We start from the raw sequence: 24,267 nt of genomic DNA, 5'->3' as shown, positions 1-24,267 counted from the left end.
CAAACAAGCACACACGAGAATATCAACCCCACGCTATTGCTCCCCGGCAACGGCGCCAGAAAAGAGCTTGATAATCCCCAAGTGAAGGGAATCATCGTAGCAATTTCCAAAGGTGGAAGTGATAAGTATGGAGTGTCGAACCCACAAGGAGCTAAAGGTAAGATCAATATTCTCTCAAGCCCTATCTGCCACTGATACGACTCTACGTATACCGAACGTTTGCTTCCAACTAGAAACGAGAAATAAAACTACGTTGTGGGTATGAAGAGGATAACTTTGCATGGTATCGGAGAGCTAAAACATAAAAGTAGGTGCTGCTATCATAAAGTTAGAATATATTACTAAATATTATAAATAGCGAGTGTGGAATAATGGTGGATCGGTGTGCGGAATTGTCCTAGGCAATTGTTAACAAGACCGGTAGTCGTCATTGCAATTTCATATGAGGGAGAGGCATAAGGTAACATACTTTCTCTACTTGGATCATATGCACTTATGATTGGAACTCTAGCAAGCATCCGCAACTACTAAAGATCATTAAGGTAAAACCCAACCATAGCATTAAAGCATCAAGTCCTCTTTATTCCCATACGCAACAACCCCCTTACTCGGGTTTGTGTTTCAGTCACTCACCAATCCACTATAAGCGAATCATGAACGTATTGCAACACCCTACAGCGGGAATCCCTCACGCTTGCGCGACACGGAGGGCACCATAGGACAGCACCAAAATAAAACATACAACTCGTACCAATCTAGATCATCAATCAACCCAAAGACAAAGGATATCTACTCAAAACATCATAGGATGGCAACACATCATTGATCATAATATGTGGCATAGAGCACCATTTTCAAGTAGGGATTACAACGGGGTGCGGGAGAGTGGACCGCGTAAAAGAGATGAGGATGGTGATGATGGTGGTGATGTTGATGAAGACGATCACCGCGGCGATGATTCCCCTCTCGATGGCACTCCGGTGCCACCAAGAGAGAGGAGGAGAGGTTCTCCCCCTTGTGCTTCCTCCTCCATGGCCTCCCCCCTAGATGGGGAAAGGTTCTCCCTCTGGTCCTTGGCCTTCATGGCGATCCTGGCCTCTCCGGGATACTCCTCCATGGCCACCGGTGATGATGGCCCCCTCCGGCAGGGTGCCGGAGAGGGCCTAGATTGATTTCTCGTGGCTACAGAGGCTTGCGGCGGCGGAACTTCCGATCTAGGTTATTTTCTGGGGGTTTCTGTATTTATAGGAAGTTTTGGCGTTGGTTTCACGTCAAGGAGGTTCCCGAGTCATCCACGAGGCAGGCCCACGCGCCCAGGGGGCTGGGTGCGCCCCCACCCTCGTGGACAGCCCGGGACTCTTTTGGCCCAACTCTTTTGCTCCAGGCGCTTCTTTTGGTCCATAAAAAATCAACAAAAATTGGCACGTCAATTGGACTCCGTTTGCTATTCCTTTTCTGCGATACTCTAAAACAAGGAGAAAACAGAAACTGGCACTGGGCTCTAGGTTAATAGGTTAGTCCCAAAAATCATATAAAATAGCATATAAATGCATATAAAACATCCAAGGTTGATAATATAATAGCATGAAGACTTCATAAATTATAGATACGTTGGAGACGTATCAGCATCCCCAAGCTTAATTCCTGCTCGTCCTCGAGTAGGTAAATGATAAAAGAAATAATTTATGAAGTGTGAATGCTAGGAAGTGCTTAAGTTTGATCAATGATAGTTTCAATCACTTTTTCTAGCATCATTATATGTCATATCAGTAGCTCCTCTCATAAAACTTTTCATGATCAAGTAACAAGCTATTCACATGTTAAAGTATAGATCATAAACTTTCTTGAAACTAACAAACTATATTCTCAGTCATCAAACAATTGCAATTCATCTTATTTTCAGGAAGGGTATATGTCAGAGCTTTGATTCAGCAAACTCCACGTACTCAACTATCATTTAATCTTTCACAATTGCAAACACTCACGTGATATTTATGGGTTCAACATTTTAATCGGACACAGAGAAAGATAGGGGCTTATAGTTTTGCCTCCCAACCTTTTACCTCAAGGGTAATGTCAACAATAATAACTCATGATAACTTACATCCAATTGGATATATATATCAGGATCTTTCCAACACAATGTGCTTGACAAAGGATAAAATGTAAAAAGGAAATGTGAAGATCACCATGACTCTTGCATAAGGTAGAAGAATAGAAGTAAAAGATAGGCCCTTCGCAGAGGGAAGCAGAGGCTGTCATGCGCTTTTATGGTTGGATGCACAAAATCTTAATGCAAAAGAACGTCACTTTATATTGCCTCTTGTGATAGAGACCTTTATTATGCAATCCGTCGCTTTTATTTCTTCCCTATCACAAGTTCGTATAAAGCTTATTTTCTTCGCACTAATAGATCATACATATTTAGAGAGAAATTTTTATTGCATGCACCGATGACAACTTACTTGAAGGATCTTACTCAATCCATAGGTAGGTATGGTGGACTCTCATGGCAAAACTAGTTTAAGGGATATTCGGAAGCACAAGTAGTATCTCTACTTCGTGCAAAGAATTTGGCTAGCATGAGGGGGAAAGGCAAGCTCAGCATGTTGGATGATCCAAGAAAATATACTTTATTTCGGATATAAGAAAACATAACCCATTACATTGTCTTCCTTGTCCAACATCAACCTTTTATCATGTCATATTTTAATGAGTGCTCACAATTACAAAATATGTCCAAGATAGTATATTTATATGTACAATCCCTCTTCCTTCAATATTCTTTCATGAATTGTTCAAGTGACCAATTCTACGTTTGCTAACATTCAATAAGTTTACTACCTATACTTATTATGTGTGAAGTAATTACTCCCCATGTTATAAGCATATGAAACATATATAAATTCAGATTTATGACATTCAATTCATTCAACCATTTACTCATAGGATATACGTGAAGCACATGAGTAAATGACAAACTACTCCAAAAGATATGAGTGAAGAACACTGAGTAGTCAAATAATTAACTAGTCATGGGAGGATTCTTTTTCATTCAATATTTCAGATCCAATGATTTTATTCAAACAGCAAGTAAAATTGAAAATATGCTCCAAGCAAAACACATATCATGTGACGAATAAAAATATAGCTCCAAGTAAGGTATACCGATAGTTTTGAAGACGAAAGAGGGGATGCCTTCCGGGGCATCCCCAAGCTTAGGTACTTGATTCTTCCTTGAATATTACCTTGGGGTGCCTTGGGCATCCCCAAGCTTAGGGTCTTTCCACTCCTTATTCTCCTCATATCGATATCTCACCCAACGCTTGAAAACTTCAATCACACAAAACTTAACAAAACTTCGTGAGATAGGTTAGTATGATAAAGAGTAAACCATCCACTTTGGTACTGTCTAAGAAAAGGTTCATAATTGTTCCCACACAATGTCTACTGTACCATATAATTTCTACATTTTATATTGAGAAATATAAGCCATAGAAACTAGAAAACAAGCAAACTATGCAATGAAAACAGAATCTGTCAGAAACAGAACAGTCTGTCATGATCTGAACATAAACCATACTTCTGCTACTCCAAAAATAATTAAATAAATTGGTACACGTGAGGAATTTTTCTATTAATCTGCTGCAAAAAGAATCAACTCAAAATCACTCTTCTGTAAAAAATGACAGCTAATCTCGTGAGCGCAAAGTTTCTGTTTTTTACAGCAAGATCACATTAACTTTCACCCAAGTATTCCCAAAGGTCTTACTTGGCACTTTATTGAAACAAAAGCTATAAAACATTATTACTACAGTAGCTTAATCATGTAAACACACAAAAACAGTAAGGGTAAATATTGGGTTGTCTCCCAACAAGCGCTTTTCTTTAATGCCTTTTAGCTAGGCATGATGATTTCAATGATGCTCCCATAGAAGATAAGATTTGAAACATAAAGAGAGCATCATGAAGAATATGACTAGCATATTTGAATCTAACCCACTTCCTATGCCTAGGGATTTTGTGAGCACATAATTTATAGGAACAAGAATCAACTAGCATAGGAAGGCAAAACAAGTATAACTTCAAAACTTTAAGCACATAGAGAGGAAACTTGATATTATTGCAACTCCTACAAGCATATATTACTCCCTCATAATATTTTTCAGTAGCATCATGAATGAATTCATCAATGTAACCATCACATAAGGCATTCTTTTCATGATCTATAAGCATAGAAATTTTTCTACTCTTCACATAAGCAAAATTCTTCTCATCCGGAATAGTGGGATCACTAATTCCTAAAGTTGACACTCTTCCAAAACCACTTTAGATGATAGTATTATTCATACTCCAAAAAATATAAGTGAAGTTCATGGAGTATTCTAGGATTAATATCTATTAGCAAATATCCAAGCTCAAAATATATAAGTGAAGCACACGAAGCATTCTATAAAACCATACTCAAACGATTTAAGTGAAGCACAAAGAGCAATTCTATAAGATCATCCTTAAAAGATATAAGTGAAGCACATGAAGTATTCTATATATTTATGAAGGGACATCTCATACTAGCATGGTTCTTAAATAAAAATAAAAACACAAAGGACACAAATCATGTGAACAAAACAAAAACCGAGGTATACCGATAATTGTTGAAGAAGAAAGATGGGATGCCAACCGGGGGATCCCCAAGCTTAGATGCTTGAGTATCCTTGGAATATTTACTTGGGGTGCCTTGGGCATCCCCAATCTTGAACTCTTGCCTCTCTTTATTCTTCTCACATCGGTAACTCCTCGTTCTTTGAACACTTCATCCACACAAAACTTTAACAAAAACTTTTTGAGATCCGTTAGTGTAGTAAAGCAAACTACCACTTTAACATACTGTAATGAACTCATTCTTTATTTATATTGGTGTTAAACCTACTGTATTTCAACTTCTCTATGGTTCATACCCCCCGATACTAGCCATAGATTCATCAAAATAAGCAAACAACACGCGAAAAACAGAATCTATCAAAAACAGGACAGTCTGTAATCTGGAAGTTTAGTAAATTTCTGTAACTCCTAAAATTATGAAATAAATTTGACAATTTGAACAATTTGTACAGAAGTAATGTGCAAAAAGTTTCAGACCCATTTGACCTTCCAGTAAAAAAAATGTAAATTCAGGCACTACAGCCAAAGTTTCTGTTTTTGTTCTGCACATAGTAAACAAGCAATCTAATCATCCTAAAACCAAATCTTGGCACATTATTTTTATAATACAATGGATATATACATGGGGATAACTATTTACAGAGAAACTTCCATGAAAAATTCTACATTGTTTCCGTGAGCATGAACACAAGTGCTCAAGGTCGACCCTCACTTCCTCAATGCATAACTTTCCAATCACTTCTCTTTTTGAAAAACTTTTTTTAGGCATGAGAGGCAAGTAATAATTTTTTTGTATTTGCATTCTTTTAATTTTTTTGTATGTTTCACCCACAACTAAACATAAACAAAAAGGAAAAACAGAATCTACTTAGTGAAGAAAGCAAACAAGCACACACGAGAATATCAACCCCACGCTATTGCTCCCCGGCAACGGCGCCAGAAAAGAGCTTGATAATCCCCAAGTGAAGGGAATCATCGTAGCAATTTCCAAAGGTGTTGAGGATATAAGCATTAGAGTCACCCGCCCAGGAGGGGCCGGGTTACGTCATAATGATCATCGCGTGAAGCCCAGTCCCAAGCTTGAGGATGGCGGTTCAGTAATGGGCTTAAGACCCGGAGGCGGCTTAAGGCCCGTAGTGATAAACCGCCGTTATGGCAAGACTTGTAGTGTAAGGCAGGAATAGTTAAGAGTCCGAGCCGGACACTGTTATAAGCCGGCTGGGACTCTGAGAGCCGCTGGGCGTTAACCTCTCTATATAAAGGGACAACCCGACGACGGTTCAGGACAGGCAACATCAGATCGATAGCCAGGCATAGCGGTTAAGCTCCCTGGTCATCAAAACCCTAAGTAATTCCACCTCAACTGGAGTAGGCTTTTACCTTCACCGTAAGGGGCCGAACCAGTATAATCCTCGTGTCCTTTGTCCCGTTTAACCCCTTTAAGCTTCCTAGCTGCGATGGCTCCATGACTAAGTCCTTGCACGAGGACATCTGCCGTGACAATTCCAGGACAGTTGGCGCCCACCGTGGGGCCAGCGCACGGTGGATTTGAGTTCTTGAAGGGCAGCTTCGAAGGGCTCAAGGGATACGCTATGGGCCGGATGACCAAGAGTCGTCGGGGCAAGCTCTACATCAATGATGCGGGCTGGGGCCCCGACGCCGGCTCAATCGAGTACGGGTACCGGGTCCCCTTCGGCGGAATTCACGTTTTCATTGGCAAGATTGGCGAGCCGGGCCCTGAGCCGGACCACTGCGCCGACCCCATCGAGATGGCTCAGCGTGCAAGACCCGCCTGGACTCCGCCATGGAGGACTCTCTGAAGGATCCGGATCTGGCAATGAGACGGCCGCTCGCTCTGACGGCAGGTCGTCCACATACGAGACCAACTCATTATATCAACTTCAAGATGGCAGGCTCAGGGGCGGCTCCGATGGCGATAGTATTCCGGACCCCTTTGAGCCGCCCAGCCGAGTCGGGATCTTCATGACCGGCGCACAACCTGTTCAAAACCCCGCTGCTGGGGCAGGAGGCCCTGCACACTCGCCGGCTCAGGCGCTGATGGATCTCAGATAAGATGACAGCCCTGTTAACTGCTACGGTCGTCCCAGCGGATCAAGCTCAGCATGATGCGGAGGTGGCACAGTTAAAGCTGGATATAGCGAGAGCCAAGGAAGATCTAGCAGCAGAAGGGATCAGGATGGCTGCAGAGCGGGCGGCTCTCGACGCCTAGACTCAGCTGATTCAGGCGCAGTCTTTCCGGCTCACGATGGATCAGAACGCATCCAATGAGATCATGAGAAGGAGGCATCAGAAGGCTCAATCTCGACTCCCTCCGATTACGATCCTCGAAACCTTTTCAACATGCCTGGTGCAGGGCCCAGTAACCCGCCAGAGATCACGGCACCCGGGGCTGGAATGCCGCTTCAGCCGCAAGTGATGGGGCCTCCCCGTGTGAACACTACCCCGCCTCAGTACGTGCCAATACCACCGGGTCATTATGCCAACCCGTTGGAAAACATGGTCGCCGCGGCGGCGCGACTGGCGGCTCTCCCAATCGATGGCGACTCTCCAACGGCGGTCGAAACCCGCCGGGTCAGAGAACTTCTTCAGACGGCTCTGGCGCAACAGGAGGCATATTCATATAGCCGGGACAGGATTCATGCAACCCCTCGTCCAGGCCGGAGCCCAAGTTATAGCAGACACATAGTCTCAGCGACCGGCTCAAGCAACGCCCAGCGCCGTGACTTGCCAGCGGGCCACGGCCCGGCTCATAACAGAGCCTTTAACGCGGTAGACCAAGATAGAGCACGGAAAGAGGCAGAGCAGGCGCCTCAGTTAACAGCTTACCAGCCCCTCTCGGTTTATCCGACGGCTTCTATAGAGGCGGGTATACCTACGAGGACCGGAGGTGTCCCTTGTCTAGTGCCGGCTCCCCGTAATGAACGTCTACCCAAGGATTTCAAAGGACCTAGGAAGGTACCTAATTATACGGCTGATTTACAACCTGGAGCATGGATCGAGAGCTACGAGATGGCTATGGAGTTGCTAGAGGTCAGCGAAGCGGCAATGGCCAAATACTTCACCATGATGTTGGATGGAACTGCCCGCACTTGGTTGAAAGGACTGCCGCCTAATTCTATCGAGTCATGGGCAGAGCTAAAAGCCCGGTTCATCCAAAACTTCAAAGATACATGTAGGCAATCTATGTCAATTGTGGATTTGACTAACTGCAAGCAGCAGGAGGGTGAGTCTACAACCCATTGGGTTCGCCGGGTCAAAGAGATAATACATTCGTCTGATAAGATGGATGCCGGCTCTGCAGTTTTAATGTTGGAGCAAAATTGTCGTTTTGCGCCCCTAAAAATGAAGCTCGGGCGGCTCAAGCGCGATTGCAATGATATGGGTACGCTGATGGCGGCTCTGGTCAAGTACGCCGACTCTGATAGTACCAAGGATCCCCCGTCGGATGATGAAAGGACAGGGAAGGGAAAGAAGAACGGCATTGGCAAGGGCCCTCAGCATAACCCGGCGAACCAGGGAGGTAACAAGCGTAAGGCTGATGGCAGTATGGAGTTTGTGGCCAACGCCAATTCACAGGGTAACAACCACCGACGTAATGGGAGACCACCTCCCCGAGCCGGCGGGTCAGGCCCGACGCTTGAGCAGTTGTTGAATGAGCCTTGTCCAAGGCATGGCTCTAGGGAGAAGCCGGCCAGTCATCTATGGAAGGACTGCGCAATCATGAAGGCCTTCAAAAATTCCAATGCTTTTAATGGAAACAATGGCCCGGGCGGCGGCTCAGGCGCCGGCGGTTTTCATGGCCCGGGCGGCGGCTCAAATCCCAACTCTCAGAATTTCCAAGGGGGTTTTAATCAGCAATCTGGCCAGGGTAATCAGCAGCAGCAGCAGGGGGTACCAGACCAATCCAAAGCAGCTCAATGGTGGACAGTATCATGTGTTCACTACCAGCCTGTGCAAGCGAGATCAGAAGCTTCATAAGAGGGCTGTAAATGCTGTTGAGCCGGCGATTCCCCGCTATTTAAGATGGTCTGAGCAGCCTATCATATGGAGTAGGGAAGATCACCCTCCCCGGGTCGATAATCCAGGTCACCTGGCCTTGGTGGTGGCCCCTCAGGTTGGGGGATATAAATTCACTAAAGTGCTCATGGACGGAGGCAGCAGCATCAACATCCTCTATTATGAGACCTTCCGTCGTATGGGATTAACTGATAAGAACCTCAGCCAGTCCAATATTGTTTTCCATGGGGTGGTTCCCGGTAAGTCGGCGTATGCAGTCGGTAAGATCGAGCTGGAAGTAGCCTTTGGAGATGAGTACAACTACAGGGTGGAAAAGCTAACCTTTGAGGTGGTTAAGATAAGAAGTCCGTACCATGCTTTATTTGGGCGGCCGGCTTATGCCAAGTTCATGGCACGACCGTGTTACGTGTATTTGCAGCTCAAGATGCCGGGTCACAATGGGACCATTACGGTTCATGGCAGCCGAAAGATAGCCTTGGAGTGTGAGGAAGATGACGCGGCTTACGCTGAATCTGTTTGTGCAACAGAGGAGTTGAAATTTTACAAGGACAATGTGGACCCGGCAGATATGACATCTTTGAAAAAGCCAACCACGGAGCATGAGCCGGTAATGAAATTTAAGTCAGCTGATGAGACTAAGCTTGTTGACTTTGTTCCAGGTGACTCATCTCAGCAGTTCAGCATCAGTGCCAATCTGGATCCGAAATAGGAAGGCGCGCTCATCGAGTTCATCCGTGAGAACAGGGACATCTTTGCATGGAAACCTTCTGACATGCCGGGTGTACCTAGAGAACTCGCTGAGCACACTCTCAATACTGATCCGAAATTTAAACCAGTCAGGCAATTCCTCCAGCGGTTTAATGAGGAGAGGCGGAAAGCCATTGGTGAGGAAGTAGCTTGGCTCTTGGCGGCCGGGTTTATCGTTGAAGTCTTTCATCCAGAATGGTTAGCTAACCCGGTGCTCGTGCTCAAGAAGAACGACACCTAGCGTATGTGCGTGGATTATACGGATCTAAACAAAGCTTGTCCGGCTGATCCTTTTGCTCTCCCTCGTATTGATCAAATTATTGATGCTACAGCAGGTTGTGAGCGTTTGAGTTTTCTGGATGCATATTCTGGTTACCATCAGATCAAAATGGCTGTTAAGGACCAAGAGAAGACGGCGTGCATTACTCCTTTTGGAGCCTTCTGCTATGTGTCTATGCCTTTTGGGCTCAAGAGTGCACAGGCAACTTACCAGCGTTGCGTGCAGAATTGTCTTCATAATCAGATTGGGCGCAACGTTCATGCCTATGTGGATGATATCGTGGTCAAATCCAGAAAGGAGGAGACCTTGATAGATGATTTGAGAGAGACCTTTGATAATCTCCGGGTCTACAAGATGATGCTTAACCCGGCTAAATGTGTCTTTGGTGTTCCTGCAGGCAAGCTCTTGGGTTTTCTGGTTTCTCACAGAGGCATTGAGGCTAACCCGGAGAAGATCAAGGCAATCACCTCTCTGGCTAAGCCGGTGTGCATAAACAACGTCCAGCGTCTGGCGGGTCGCGTCGCTGCGTTGAGCCGGTTTATAAGCCGGTTGGGTGAAAAGGCCATGCCACTGTATCAGATGATGAAGAAAACAGATGACTTTGTCTGGAATGATGCTGCTAATGCTGCTTTTGAGGATTTGAAAAAACAACTAGCTGAGCCACCAGTCCTTGCTGCTCCTGTCGACAAGGAGCCTTTATTGCTGTATGTCGCCGCTAACACACGAGCCATCAGTGTAGCTGTGGTGGTGGAGCGTAAGGAAGCGGGTAAGGAGCATCCGGTTCAGCGGCCGGTTTACTACGTAAGCGAAGTACTCATTGAGTCCAAACAACGGTATCCACATTGGCAGAAGCTTGTTTATGGGGTGTTCATGGCAAGCCGGAAGCTTAAGCATTATTTCCAGGGCCACCCTATCACGGTGGTCAGTTCTGCTCCCCTAGGAGATATCATTCAAAATAGGGAAGCCACAGGAAGAGTTGCTAATTGGGCTATAGAACTTGGGCCTCATGGTCTAAAATATGTGCCACGCACTGCTATCAAATCTCAAGCATTGGTGGATTTCATCAACGATTGGACAGAGCTGCAGGTGCCTGAGGAGAAACCAGATAATACATACTGGACTATTCACTTTGACGGGTCCAGACAGTTGGAGGGCTCGGGGCTGGAGTTGTATTAGCTTCCCCTCGAGGTGACAAGTTTTGCTATGTGCTACGGTTGATGTTTCCTTGTACTAACAATGCAGCTGAGTACGAGGCCTTGCTTCATGGTCTTCGGATGGCTAAGGAGATGAGCTTAAGCCGGGTAAGGTGCTTTGGCGACTCAGATTTAGTGGCCCAACAAGTGTCAGGCAAGTGGGATTCCAAGGACCCCCTCATGGCGGCTTATCGCCACGAAGTTGATGCCATTGCTGGACATTTTCAGGGTTACCAAGTAGAGCACATCGATCGCAGGAAGAACGAGGCGGCTGATGCATTAAGCCGGCTGGGCTCTCAACGAAAGCCGGTGCCGCCTAGTACTTTCTTGGACATTTTGCATAACCCTTCTGTTAAGTTGCCTACAGAGGAAGACTTGGCTGTTCCTGACCCGGAAGCACAGTTGGTGGCGGCTCTCCACATTATCCCAGATTGGACAGTACCATACTTGGCTTACATGACCCGGGGAGAATTGCCTGAAGATGAAGCTTCGGCCAGACAAATAACCCGGCGGTCTAAGTCAATGATAATTATCAATGGCGAGCTGCATCGTCGCAGTGTCACTGGAACTTTCCAGCGTTGTGTTTCCCCCGAGGAAGGTCAAGAAATTTTACGTGAGATTCACGAGGGGGATTGTGGCCATCATGCCGGCTCAAAATCCCTTGTAGCCAAGGCTTTTCGTCATGGTTTTTATTGGCTGACGGCTCATGCTGATGCAGAGGACTTGGTCAGTAAATGTGACGGTTGTCAGAGGTTCTCACGACGGGCTCATGTGCCGGCTCAAGAGTTGAGGATGATTCCAATCACTTGGCCATTTGCGGTCTGGGGGCTTGATATGGTTGGGCCTTTTAAAAGGTCCAAGGATAAGAAGACCCACCTCTTGGTGGCGGTCGACAAGTTCACAAAGTGGGTTGAGGCAGAGCCAGTTAGTAAGTGTGACGGAGCCACAGCGGTTCAGTTCATGAAAAGGGTGATATTTCGCTTTGGTTTTCCACACAACATTATAACTGACAATGGCACCAATCGGTCTAAGGGCGCCATGGAGGAATTTTGTCAACGAGAGCATATTCGGCTCGATGTTTCATCACTGGCTCACCCTCAATCCAATGGTCAGGCTGAGAGAGCCAATCAGGAGATCTTGAAGGGCATCAAGCCCCGGCTTTTGGTCCCTTTGCAACGGACGCCGGGTTGTTGGGTAGAGGAGTTACCTTCCGTGTTATGGAGCATCAATACTACTCCTAACAGGTCTACGGGTTACACACCTTTCTTCATGGTTTACGGAGCTGAGGCGGTCCTCCCTACCGACATCCGTCATGACTCGCCTCGAGTGGCGGCTTATGTCGAGGCGGATAATGAGCAGGCGCGTCAAGAAGCTCTTGACTTGCTGGACGAACAATGTGATGTAGCAGTAGCTCGCTCGGCGATTTACCAACAAGACCTGCGCCGCTATCACAGCCGCCGGGTTAAGTCCAGGGTCTTTCAGGAAGGTGATTTGGTGCTCCGGCTCATCCAGGATCAAACAGACGCACACAAGTTATCCCCGCCTTGGGAAGGGCCCTTTGTGGTCAGCAAGAACTTGCACAACGGGTCATACTACCTTATCGATATTCGGGAACACAAAGATTCACGTAAGTCGGAGGAAGAGACCCATCGGCTGTGGAACATAGCTCAACTTCGGCCTTATTACACTTGAGCCACCGGCTCTCATAATGTACATATTTCTATAGCCATGTATATATTGTGATAAATAATAAAGCAGGACCTCTGTCCTTTTTTCCTCCAAAAGGTAAATGTATTATTGTTATTTCCATTACAACTTTACATGGTCACTTGGAGGTTGATCCGGCTTATGATCGTATTCGAATCTAGCCGTTAATAATATGATCACTTGGGGTCTTCCTGTTCAAACATAGGTCGTATTCGAACCAAAGAGAACATAGCTGTCGATACCCACTTGATTGGCATATTGCCGAGCTCATTGGGGAGTTTTTCTTGATCATATTTGAATCATAGCTCAACCCCCTTTGGGAACCGACGTGGATCGTATTCGAATCAGCGTCGTTAAACAACTCTCAAGGTCATTTGGGGGCTTCCTGTTCAAACATAGGTCGTATTTGAACCAAAGAGAACATAGCTGTCGGTACCCTCTTGATCGGCAACGCCAAAGCCACTAGGGGCTATATGATCGTATTCAAATCTTAGCTTAACCCCTTTGGGATGGTTCTCTGGTCGTATTCGAATCAGAAGCCTCCAAATTTTTGACATCTTTTTGTTGCAAACAAGTTCTTTTGATCATATCGGAAGTATTCAAGGGTGGTTCTACTTCCACCGGATTAACCTTGATTAATAATGTTAATGGCATATAATAAGCATTATAAGTGCTGGTGAGCCGGAGTTCTCCACCTTATTATTCGGGTTATGTAAACCGGAGGTATATTTGAAGGCTCGCAAGTATGCTATTATGGTATCTTGGAGATATAATTGAGAGCTGGTTTATTATGGCTTTGATTCGTATTCCAGGTTATATTACTCTCCGTGCGGTAGGCCGCCTAGAGACTTGTGACTTGTTTTCCATGCAGGACAATTAAAGACAGCTGTTTCAAACTTAAGGAAAGCAGAGGATCAAACATAACCCGGAAGCATATAAAGGAGCAGTTTACATGGAGTTAAGCACTACACATGTGCACGATGGCACGACAAACTTAAGTGTTCATCGTACTCTGTTACATGACTCCCCGAGTCCAAAAGGTGGGGCATCGTTTTTTAAAGACATCGTATGAGCCGCCTGCGAGATCAAGGGCGTGGTTGGCCTGAGGTTTCCGGGTCATCCCTCTCCGCTCCTCCGGCTGTGTCCATGACCTAGAAGGTTGATGATTTCCAGTCAATGCCACTCAAGGCTTCAAATTGAGCCTCATCATCAATTAACCCGGCCGAGTTAACTTCAGGGGCGAAGGTATGCTTACGAGTCGGAGGGATCAGGCTGACTGCTTCATAGCGTGGAGTCGGGATCCTCTGATTCTCCGCGTCATAGCCCGGTTGATACTTGGTAAGGTCTGTGTCATTCCCAATTAAGGTGGCCACCGGGCGCACGCTCTTCACACAGGCGGCGAAGTCTTTTTGGTCAAAGGGGGTGCCGTCTTCTTTCAAGCTGGGGTATCCAAGAGCGATGTCGGCCGGGTCTAGTTCTGGTAGAAACGCCTTGGCCCGGCTCAGAGCAGCTATAGCTCCGGCTCTTGCAGAAGCCCGTCTCAGCTCTTGGAAGCGTTGAGGAAGTACGACAAGCCGCCTAAGTACGTCTGCCAGGTGAGTGGGAACCTCGTTTGACAGAGCCACAACGGCTAAGGCACGCTGTGACCCGGTGTAAAGTTGCTCTACCAAGGTATAAACCGCCTTCAGCTTGGTCAGCACGTTCTGATTGAGATTGGAACTTCTGGGACCTGCATGACAAAGTCAGGTGAGCTGATGGCAATGGTGTGGTTTATGGGAAATGAATGGTGTAAACTAGTTAGAAACTTACAGAGTAACTTACCGAAGATTGCGGAGACCATCTGAGATACATGACGTTTTAAGCCAGAAAGTTCGGCGGTTCTTTCAGTAAGAGCGGCCTCCGCTTGTTCGGCCCGGCTGAGCAAGGCAGTCTTCTCATCCACCCAGGCTTTTCTTTCTGCTTCAAACCTTTTCTTCAGTTTCTCTTGTGCAGAAACACTGAATTCAAATTTGGCATTGGCCTTTTGGGTCTCACTTTCCTGAGTCTTCAGGCGGGTCTTCAGATCAGAGATTTCCGATTCAAATTTCTTACAGGCGGCCTGTACAATTTCCGGGTTATAGTTTGGGTGATTATCATGCAACATTAAAGTCCCAAGCACTTTGTAAGCAAAGACACTTGGCACTTGAGGGCTAATGTATGCTGATAAGCTCTATTTACAGTGCCGGTTCATGAAAATAAGTCCCAAGCACTTTGCAGGCAAAGGTACTTGGCACTTGGGGGCTAATGTGTAAAGCTGTTCAACTACTTGATTAAAGTAAGGAAAGAACCGGGTCAACTATGCTGTTTAAGCCGGCCCTTGAGTGGTACCAGGTAAGCCGGTTTTCTTGCAGTAGTTATTAAGCCGGTATTAAGTCTACAACATATTTTATCATAAGTCATAGATTTGGGGGCTGGCATGGTAAGGGTAACTATGGAGTAAGCAAGAGAATCATACCTCAGATTTTTGCTGGATTTGCTTCACCATGTCAATTTCCAGGTCCCTGCTGTTGTGCACTTGATTAACATAGCCGGAGACAATATCTCCAATGCTCAAATTAGCATAGTCCGTGATATCCAGCCTGGCCCTGCGGCGTTCCAGCAGTTCTTCCTTGGCAGAGCATCTAGCTAACACAGTGGGTCTCCCCGGCTCGACAAACTCTGTCCGGGTGATTACAACGTCCGGATCATCGGCCGGTTGAGCAGGGCTGGGGATCTCCGGGTTATCAGAACCCTCCATGACTTGTTCTTCAGATGGAGCAGTGGTGGTTTCAGGAGCTGAGGCAGACGGCGGCTCATGAGCAGAAGCCTCCGGTTCAGTTAGGACCGACTCTTCGGCCGGCTTATTCTTCTTCGCCTTCTTGCTGGGCTTTACTTGTACACCGAAAGTCAAAGAGTTAGTGCAAAATCATGAGTAAGATAAGCACAAAGTAAGCTGATCATCATTACCCGGGGGCGGTCTTGAAGGCCGGCAAGCTAGACTGCATTGAGTCGCCGGAGGAAGGTGAAGTTCCCTGGTAGTTTGAATCAGAAGAATTGAGTGGTTGACGAGTGACGCCCGCTAAAGGAAGAAAAGGATATAAGTCGGAGATAACCTCAGTCCGGCGCTTCCTTGTTGCTTCAGGTAAGCCGGAGGAGAGGTCTGCGTCTTTGTTGGTCCGGGTCTGCCTCCGGCTCTCATAAATCTGTCGCTTCAAAAGAAATTGAGGATCTTGATAAGCTAAAGGATGTGAAAATCTTACTTTCCGGGTTACTCTTCGAACTTTCCGTCTCGGCAAAGGCTCGGAGTCGGATGAAATTATAGTTACCTCTTCATTCACCTCGTGACTTGTTCCAGTATCCTCCTGCTGATAATCCGTGTTAATACGATGGTTAAAAAAGGAGCCTAAAGAGTCAAGAACTACCTCTGACTCGGAGGTGTCTTCCAGACGAAGCAGGTCCGAGGCGCTAGGTTTGCTCCCCTTCTTACGGGGAGCGGCTTTCCTGGTGGCTTTTTTAGCTTTCCTGGCCTTTTTGGCAGCTTCATGGTCATACTTGACCTTTCAGAATTTATCATTAGCCTGTAAAATACAACAAATGTTAGTAAGCTAAGAGAAAATCGTTAAAATGAAAGGAGAAGCATTTAGGTCAATGGTTTACCGCATGAGCCGGGTAAGTCTTGCAGAAAGGGCTTAAGCCCACTCTCCCGCAATCTGCCAGGCTCTCGTTCAGAAGCGACTTGGTTGTATCGTCAATAACGTCCTCAGGTAAGTCGTCTGGACTGTGTCGTAGAGGATCATCTTTCCGGCCTGTGTACTCACACATCAAGCCGGGGCGGCGGCTTAAAGGAATCACCCGCCAGGCAACGCAGACCCGGACCAGATCAATACCATTTAGGCCGTTCCCCAGAAGAGCTTTGATTTTGTTGATGGTGGGTGTAAGTGGTTGACGTTCAGCTTGAGATAATTTGTCTGGCAAGGGGTGATTTGATTCCAGACGCAGGGCACGAAAGCCGGGCAGAGGGTTCTCGTCAGCCGGGGAAGTGTCCTGGCAGTAGAACCATGTCTGGTTCCAATCTTTTGGGTGGCTTGGCGGCTCAGCATAAGGAAAGAGACAATCTCTCCGTCGTTGGATTGAAATTCCGCCAAGTTCCAAGCTAGGCCCGTTGGCACACTCATTCTGGCGGTTCAGGTAAAACAACTCCCTAAAGAGCAGCAGGCTGGGTTCTTCTCCAAGGTATACCTCACAGAACACTTGAAAGTTACAAATGTTCGACACGGAGTTGGGTCCAATGTCTTGAGGTCGCAGATCGAAAAAGTGCAGAACATCTCTGAAGAATTTTGAGCCAGGAGGAGCAAAGCCCCGGCTCATGTGGTCAGAAAATATGACAACCTCCGTCCTTTGGTTGAGGTCTCTCTTCGGACGGGTCAGGAGCTCGGTAGGACATGACCTCCTTCTTAGGCAGGTAACCCATTTTTACGAAGTCATCTAAGGTGCTATCAGTAACGTTGGATCTCACCCAGTTGCACGTAATGGGCGCTTTGGGAGCCTTGGGCGGCATTGTGGAAAATGGAAGCCTATGACAAAAGAGAATTCCCGGTTCAAATTTAAGCCGGAGGAAGATTTCAGTTCAGTATTCAAGATGGCGGTTTATGAAGGGGCCTAATGATATATGACTAACTGTGTCAGCTTATCTAAGCCGTCGTGGATATCTTAAGCAATTGAAGTTATTTAACTCTATTGTGAGTGAGCCGGAGATTTCACAAAGCAGGGTCTCTTTTAAGCCGGCGATATGAGCCGCCATGGCTAACAGATGCAGTTTTTGTCTAAGTGTTGCACAAAAGAGTTTCACAGATTGCAGGGATTACTTTGCGTCCAGAAAGGAAAAATTTCTAGACCTAAAAAACTGATACAGAGGAGTTCATAAGCCCTAAATGAGATCTTTTTTCGGGCAAAAGGGATCTACTAGCATAAAAATGGGTGAGAAACTACTACCGCAGGGAGTCTGTACCGTTTTCGGATCAAAAGGAGCCTCGGTGGAGGAACTGTGAAGAAATCAAGATGAAACTACGAAGAACAGGGAAGAAGCATGGAACCCGAATGCGAATCTACTGTACGGAGTAGCAAGGACTTACTGGTGCCGATGAGCAGCGGAGGTCACCGCCGTTTCTCTGGACCGGTTCAGGGTGATGCAGCGGCCGAGGCTGAGGAAGACGAGGGGCGCGGCGGCGGCAGCGGAGCTCGAGCTCTGGGGCGTCAGAGGAGGAAGACGATGGATTGAGAAGAGTGACGAAATACTTATGGGCCGGGGCTATTTATAAGGGACGGCTGGTAAATGGGCGCGAGAAACGAGGAGGTTGAAGACATGATTATCTTGCCGCAGAAACGCCTCGATTCTCGGGATGGTCATTAAGATAAGATCCGTTGGGATATGACAGGATAAAAAATGAATTTAATGGAAGATGACGTCATGGCGGGTTACCAAGAATCTAGAAGATGACGTCACGGCGGGTTATAGCCTTCGCACGAGCAGAAGCCGGAAGATTTTCTCTTAAAGGTATTGAAGATTGACATGAACCGGTTCAAATCAATCTGGGCCTAATGTTGAGGATATAACCATTAGAGTCACCCACCCAGGAGGGGCCGGGTTACGTCATAATGATCATCGCGTGAAGCCCAGTACCAAGCTTGAGGATGGCGGTTCAGTAATGGGCTTAAGACCCGGAGGCAGCTTAAGGCCCGTAGTGATAAACCGCCGTTATGGCAAGACTTGTAGTGTAAGGCAGGAATAGTTAAGAGTCCGAGCCGGACACTGTTATAAGCCGGCTGGGACTCTGAGAGCCGCTGGGCGTCAACCTCTCTATATAAAGGGACGACCCGGCGACGGTTCAGGACAGGCAACATCAGATCGATAGCCAGGCATAGCGGTTAAGCTCCCTGGTCATCGAAACCCTAAGTAATTCCACCTCAACTGGAGTAGGCTTTTACCTTCACCGTAAGGGGCCGAACCAGTATAATCCTCGTGCCCTTTGTCCCGTTTAACCCCTTTAAGCTTCCTAGCTGCGATGGCTCCACGACTAAGTCCTTGCACGAGGACATCTGCCGTGACAATTCCACGACAAAAGGTGGAAGTGATAAGTATGGAGTGTCGAACCAACAAGGAGCTAAAGGTAAGATCAATATTCTCTCAAGCCCTATCTGCCACTGATACGAATCTACATATACCGAACGTTTGCTTCCAACTAGAAACGAGAAATAAAACTACGTTGTGGGTATGAAGAGGATAACTTTGCGTGGTATCGGAGAGCTAAAACATAAAAGTAGGTGCTGCTATCATAAAGTTAGAATATATTACTAAATATTATAAATAGCGAGTCTGGAATAATGGTGGATCGGTGTGCGGAATTGTCCTAGGCAATTGTTAGCAAGACCGGTAGTCGTCATTGCAATTTCATATGAGGGAGAGGCATAAGCTAACATACTTTCTCTACTTGGATCATATGCACTTATGATTGGAACTCTAGCAAGCATCCGCAACTACTAAAGATCATTAAGGTAAAACCCAACCATAGCATTAAAGCATCAAGTCCTCTTTATTCCCATATGCAACAACCCCCTTACTCGGGTTTGTGCTTCAGTCACTCACCAACCCACTATAAGCGAATCATGAACGTATTGCAACACCCTATAGCGGGAATCCCTCACGCTTGCGCGACACGGAGGGCACCATAGGACAGCACCAAAATAAAACATACAACTCGTACCAATCTAGATCATCAATCAACCCAAAGACAAAGGATATCTACTCAAAACATCATAGGATGGCAACACATCATTGGATCATAATATGTGGTATAAAGCACCATGTTCAAGTAGGGATTACAGCGGGGTGCGGGAGAGTGGACCGCGTAAAAGAGATGAGGATGGTGATGATGGTGGTGATGTTGATGAAGACGATCACCGCGGCGATGATTCCCCTCTCGATGGCACTCCGGTGCCACCAAGAGAGAGGAGGATAGGTTCTCCCCCTTGTGCTTCCTCCTCCATGGCCTCCCCCCTGGATGGGGAAGGTTCTCCCTCTGGTCCTTGGCCTTCATGGCGATGATGGCCTCTCCGGGATACTCCTCCATGGCCACCGGTGATGATGGCCCCCTCCGGCAGGGTGCCGGAGAGGGCCTAGATTGATTTCTTGTGGCTACAGAGGCTTGCAGCGGCGGAACTTCCGATCTAGGTTATTTTCTGGGGGTTTCTGTATTTATAGGAATTTTTGGCGTTGGTTTCACGTCAAGGAGGTTCCCGAGTCGTCCACGAGGCAGGCCCACGCGCCCAGGGGGGTGGGCGCGCCCCCCACCCTCGTGGACAGCCCAAGACTCTTCTGGCCCAACTCTTTTGCTCCAGGGGCTTCTTTTGGTCCATAAAAAATCAACAAAAATTGGCACGTCAATTGGACTCCGTTTGGTATTCCTTTTCTGCGATACTCTAAAACAAGGAGAAAATAGAAACTGGCACTGGCTCTAGGTTAATAGGTTAGTCCCAAAAATCATATAAAATAGCATATAAATGCATATAAAACATCCAAGGTTGATAATATAATAGCATGAAGACTTCATAAATTATAGATACGTTGGAGACGTATCACATTGGTCGTCCTTTGACGCCAATTACTCAGGATGATTCGTGGGCTGATCGCCCTCAACAAGACACCCCCATTCATGATGGGACACCCCAAACTCCACCACCTCAAGTCACCACTCTGGTGCTTGACGACGACAACTACATGGTGCAGACCACTCCATCACCACAGGCGTCGCCCGCATTCCGCAGGCTTCGCAAAGGCCCTAGGCCACATGTCACCATGTTGAGCATTCTAGAAGGGGAAGCGCAACAAAGCTCAGTAGCACGTCAAGTGTTTCCTGAAGCCACCCCTACAGCGAATGTCTCCGAGTCTGAAGGAAAAGATGCTGAAGACATTCCGGCTGCATCAGCCGAAGAAAATCAAGAAACAAGAGAAGAAGAAGCAAGAGTTGCCACACCCCCTGTCACTGAAGAAGTCATTCTCAAGGAGAATGTGACTGTGCCCGACCCTCCTGTCACTGAACAAACAGAGGTTGATACTACTGAGGCGGCCACAAACAATGATGCTGAAGCCCATGACACTATCATGGCTGAAGACCATGTGGCACCTGAAGATAATGTGGTGCCTGAAGCTCATGAGCAACCAGAAGCCAATGTGGATGCTGATGCCACAGTTCCACCCCCAAGGCCACACACCATTGAGCAGGCCTACAATCGTGGTGAACTAGTACAGTTCGGTGGCCCATCATGGTGCCTCCCACTTCTCCCGGACCTCAGTATGATTACCATGTGGAGCAGAGGCCACAAGTTCAGAAGCCGAAACCAAGGCTGCCAAGGCTTCCTGGTGCTGCTACATCGCCAGGATCATTCAGTGTGAATAGCTTCAGGGCACACAACACACTCTTTGACAGTGCCAAGAATCCATACTCGAAGCCAAAGATGTCTTCTGATCGCTTCTGGAGCTATCAGCAGCGCAGCTATTACTCATGTGCCTTATACAATCAAGAGCGAATCTTTCCTCGCATGTGTCTGGATTGTGAAGCCATTGCTGGTATGCCCTGCCTTGAAGAAGCTCTGGACTGTTTTAGAGAGGTTGGTCTTCTACAGTTTGTCACTGACAAGAAGCACTGGAATGAAGAACTACTGCTGCAGTTCTATGCCACACTTCACATTCGTGGCTACAACAGGGATCCGAAGACATGGATCCTTGAGTGGATGTCAGGGGATGTGCGTCATGAAGCCAAAGATCAAGACATCATCGAGCTTACCTCCCTGCCCACTCCAGGTGAACTGTATGAGCCTGGTTGTCAGCTTCACAGCAATGAACTGCAGAGTATTTTTCAGAAACCTGAACCCAATATGAGTCAGATGCTCAGCATGATGAAGCCACTACCCCAAGATGCTGAATACCCCAAAGAATTCTTCGTCAAAGACCTTGAGTACCTGCCCCGCACAATTTATCATATTCTGAGGTGGACTCTATGGCCAATCAAGGGATATTCTTCTGAAGCCAAACTCGAATGAACCATGAAGACATTGGTATTCTATATTGTAAATGGCATCAGATTCAACACCCAGGATTTCTTCATCAGACAACTTGCTACATCTGGGATTGATCTGTTTGGCCTAAAGTTTTATGCTCCATGGGTGATGCGCCCGATCAAACTTCATTCATCTATTGATTATCAGTCCTCAGCGCGCAATCACATTGTCTTTCTGCTTGAGGTTGATCTGTCAGTTGAAGCCATCTACCCTGAGCCTGCCAAAGAACCCCTCTATCTTCACAATGTTGATCGTCAAAGCTTCACGCAACCCATAGAAGGGATTCATGTTCCACATGTTGCGACTCCTGCTTATCCTCTAGCTAGCAATATGCGTGTGCCTCATCGTGCAAACACTGAAGCCACTGACAGTACAATTGCTCAAAGGCCTCGGAACCGTTCTCGTGTACTCAATGACCGAGAGCTTCTAGTTGCCTTACATCAGAAGCAGGACAAGCACCATGACTGGCTAAAGCATCAGATGCAGAGTATCATGGTGGACGCCAATCACATCAGAAACTTGGCCACCAAGAACTCATTCGTAGCTCATGAAGCCTGTCGGCAGTCTTGGAAGAGTCTCACATTGCTATGCCCTGAAGAAGATCTTTGCGAAGATGGCTTCACAGAAGGCTTCAAAGATGACTCAAGACCTCCATGCAATGCAAGTTGGCGCCGCACTCCATCAATAGAAGATTCTGAGTATTCATCTTTGGCTGCAACTGTAGTTGCGAGATTCGTCGATCAAGAAGACGACGCCACTTCACCGACCATGGCTGCACTGCATCTCGACAATGCACCAGGCCCTTCTGCACCACCAAACTCCAACGTCGACCCTACACCTTCTTCTACTCCTGATGGGAACGAGTAGATGCTCTATGTCTTCAAACCTTTTTGGTTATTACTGACAAAAGGGGGAGAAGCATATGAGTTGATAGTCTTCAAGCGGGTCCTTATGGGTGGTTGCTATATTTTGCCAAGTGTTTACAACTCTCGTCTTTTGATACATTTGCTTCTTTGAGTTGTAACACTTAAACTTGACGGTCGTGTGCTACGTTTCTGCTATTCTGTGATTCGGTTTACCTACCAGAGATGACCCCTAAAAATGTGTAAAGACATTGAAGACAATGGTGGTTTGTGAAGATATTCACAACGAAGATTATGACTTGAGAAGACATTCACGTGAAGACTATGGAGTGCGAAGACATTGTTGTTTCGTAGTTTCCTTTTCTTCTTTGTTGAGTCATAGGAACCACCGTACTGTTAAGTGGGGTCCAAGTGAAAGCACGAAGACTATTAGCAGCTAGGTAGTATGGATCAGGATGGAAGACAGTATGAAGCCAAACAACAACAATTTTCACACAGTGAAGACAATCAGATCATGCAGGCAGGCAATGACTTCACAAAGACAAAATGTAAGTAAAGATAGGTAAAGGATAGAACCAGTTGCTTGGTGAGGACAAGGATTTGTTGGACCAGGTCCAGTTGTTGTGACAACTGTACGTCTGGTTAGGGAGGCTGAGATTCAACTCAGAAGACCGCGTCTTCACCTTATTCCCCTTGAGCAAAGGATACTTAGTCCTCGCCCAATCACTCTGGTATGTCTTCAAGGTAGACTTCTGTAACACCCCGGATGTAACTTTCCATATTTATAACTCCAACTCTTGCCATTTTCGGCTATGTGTTATGATATTTCCTTCGTGGCCGGGTTTTGTCTTTCGTTTTGCATTTTGTTCATGTCATGCATCTCATATCATATCATCATGTGCATCTCATTTGCATACGTGTTCGTCTCATGCATCCGAGCATTTCCCTGTTGTACGTTTTGCAATCCGACACTCCCACGTGCACCGGCGCACCCCTCTTGTTTCTTTTCGTGAGCGGGTGTTAAACGTTCTCGGAATGGACCGAGGTTTGCGGAGTGGCCTTCGTATACCACCGGTAGACCACCTGTCAAGTTTCGTTCCATTTGGAGGTCGTTTGATGCTCCAACGGTTAACCGGGTAACCGCAAAGGCCTTTCGGGTGTTGCAGCAAAATCCCCTCCAAACAGCCCTATAACCCATCTAAGTCCCCTCCATGCTCTTGGTCGTTCGATCATGATCGTGTGGGCGAAAACCGCACTCCATTTGGAGTCTCCTAGGTCCCTCTACCTATATATATGCCTCCCCCTTCCAAATTCGCGGTGCAACCATAGCCTTCTTCCCCTCCGCGCCGCCGGACAAACTTCCCCTTCGCCGACGGACATGTCCGGCCGCCGCCCAGTCCAATAGCATGCCACCACGTCACCTCCCCGCGCCCACATCGCCGCTGCCGCCCTGGGCCCAGATTCGGCCCGTCCCGGGCTGAACCGGGCCACACCGGGCCCCGCGCCCCACGCCGCCTCCTCCCGCGCGCGCCTCCGCCGCCTCGTCTCCCCGCCGCTGCCGTTCCCGCTCCTCGCCGTCTCGCCGTCGCCGCCAACCGCCGTCTCTGCCGCCCGACCGCACCCGCGACTGCCGCGCCGCCCTCGC

Source organism: Triticum aestivum, chromosome 3D, assembly GCF_018294505.1.
Source record: "Triticum aestivum cultivar Chinese Spring chromosome 3D, IWGSC CS RefSeq v2.1, whole genome shotgun sequence".
Taxonomy (NCBI): Eukaryota; Viridiplantae; Streptophyta; class Magnoliopsida; order Poales; family Poaceae; genus Triticum; species Triticum aestivum.
Note: the sequence above shows the minus strand (reverse complement) of the source record.